This window comes from Lissotriton vulgaris, chromosome 6, assembly GCF_964263255.1.
Source record: "Lissotriton vulgaris chromosome 6, aLisVul1.2, whole genome shotgun sequence".
Lineage (NCBI taxonomy): Eukaryota > Metazoa > Chordata > Amphibia > Caudata > Salamandridae > Lissotriton > Lissotriton vulgaris.
In genome coordinates, this window is record NC_141694.1 from 252,775,693 (window position 1) to 252,778,212 (window position 2,520).

At 53.1% G+C, this 2,520-nt stretch overlaps 1 pseudogene; it reads right to left on the reverse strand.

Moving 5' to 3' along the window:
- Positions 1–876: 876 nt before the first annotated feature.
- LOC147707092 (28S ribosomal RNA) overlaps positions 877–2,520 on the reverse strand; it is a 3,060-nt pseudogene continuing 1,416 nt past the window's right edge.

Consider the following 2,520-nt stretch of genomic DNA (forward strand, 5'->3'; position numbering starts at 1 on the left):
ACACTGGGATGGAGCACAAGCCCCGTGCCTGGCCCAGCTTCCAAACCCTAACCAGGCTGGGTAGAGCCTCCTCGGGCCCCAGTGGACCCCCGACCCCAGAGCCTGGACCCTCGTCTGGCTTGCAGGACGGGGGGCTCCTGCACCCTGGGACGGAGCACAAGCTCGGGGCCCAGGCCCAGTTTCCGAACCCTAGCCAGGCCGCGGAAAGCCTCCCTGGGACCCGATGGACCCCCGTCCCCAGCGGACCCTCTGCTGGAACCAAGGAGGGTTAAGCCTAGGCCACGGCCTCTCCTCGACGGCCTGCCCAGGGAGCCCATTTTTCTTGACTATTAAGCCCCCACGTAGTCGGGGCTTACAGAACTTTGGGGAAGGACAAAAGTTGGAGCTAGCCTGGCCGGCCATCTGGTCACTCAGCCCGTGGAGCCACCTGGTCACCCTGCCCGCAGGGCCATCTGGTCGCTCAGCCAGGCAACCAGATAGCCCGGATGACCCAGATGGCCTGGGAGGGTGCTGTACCAAGTCACCCTTGCAGTCTGGCGAGGGGTGGCAGGCGCACCTAGGCAGCCGCTTAGGTGGCTCCTTCCCCGGGGCTTCTGCTTGCTTCCCTGCCCGAATGGGGCAGGAGCAGCGGGAAGGAGAGGCCCGGCCCAGGCCATCTTGTCACCCTGCCAACCTTCAAGGGATGGTGGTCCCCGTCCCCGCAACCTGATGCACCCTGGTGGGGCAGGGATGGGAGGGGAAGCCCCCGTGCCGGAGGCAGCCTCCCCCAAACCTGCGTTACCCTCTCTGCGTCCCTCCCGCCGGCCCGGTGGCAGAGGGACCCACCCCTGGGTGTGGTGAAGGAGGGCATCCGCGGGTACCCACGCACAGAGAGACAAAAGCTTGTCTCAGAGGATGACTTTCAATGGATAGCAGTGAGGTAGCTTCTCTGCTACTTACGAAACCCTGACCCAGAATCAGGTTGTCTACGAATGATTTAGCACCGGGTGCCCCATGAACATGCTGTGCACTAAGGGCGATGGAGGCGGCCCCCTTGCGTCCGCGCTCTGGTCCCCAAGTGCTTGGCTCTACACACAGGCCCGGTTATCCCAGGCCAACCGAGGCTCCTCTGCACTGCGGTATCGTTAGGGATTAGGGGGATTCTGACTTGGAGGCATTCAGTCATAATCCCACAGATGGTAGCTTCGCCCCAATGCCTCCTCAGCCATGCATATACACCAAATGTCTGAACCTGCAGTTGCTCTCGTACTGAGCAGGATTACTATTGCAACAACACATCATCAGTAGGGTAAAACTAACCTGTCTCACGACGGTCTAAACCCAGCTCACATTCCCTATTAGTGGGTGAACAATCCAATGTTTGGGGAATTCTGCGTCTCAATGATAGGAAGAGCCGACATAGAAGGATCCAAAAGCGACGTCGCTATGAACGCTTGGCCGCCACAAGTCAGTTATCCCTGTGGTAACTTTTCTGACACCTGCTTGAAACCCAAAAAGTCAGAAGGATCATGAAGCACCGCTTTCACGGTCTGTATTCATACTGAAAATCGAGATCAAGCAAGCTTTTGCCCTTCTGCTCCGCAGGAGGTTTCTTTCCTCCCTGATCTCGCCTTAGGACACCTACGTTATCATTTGACAGGTGTACCGCCCCAGTCAAACTCCCCACCTGCCACTGTCCCCAGAGCGGGTCGCACCAGTAGCGAGAGCCCCACGGGGCTCGCGCCCCCACCTCACCGGGTAAGTGAAAAAATTATAAGAGTAGTGGTGTTTCACCAGCGGCCAAAGGGCCTTCCCTCTACACCTCTTATGTCTCTTCACAGTGCCAGACTAGAGTCAAGCTCAACATACCTTCTTTCCCCGCTGATTCTGCCAAGCCCGTTCCCTTGGCTGTGGTTTCACTAGATATTAGGTAGGGACAGTGGGAATCTCGTTCATCTATTCATACATGTCACTAATTAGATGATGAGGCATTTAGCTATCTGTACCACCCCGCGGTGGCTCATTCTGGGTTATTATGCTGCCCATCAGCGTCAATTCGGTTTTGCTTCCAACAATACAACATACTTTTGCTCCGGAGTACAGCCACACTGAACGCTGTCCTCACTGGAACTGGGATCACCTATAGGCCAGAGATAGTACACCCTGCAGTACTATTCCAACAATTTTAAGATTGTCTACGAACAGTCCTGAGAAATTAAAATGTGATTAGCAGGACATTAATAATCAATGTGTGATAATTATGTGTATGCGATTATTTGAGACCTATTCATCATTCAAGACATTTCAATAATTATGATGTACACAACTATATCTAAATTGTTATAAGCACGCATTAAAAAATACACATTTACAAATAGCACATCTAATTAGGAAAAAGCACATCTAAAAAATTCACATCTATAAAATTCACATCTATACTAAATCTTGTGTTGACTATAAACCTATATGTTAAAACATTATGCTTTATAAGAATGACATGTGTGCTGCAAGAAAGTGTACATCTCAGTTTAAGCTTGATAT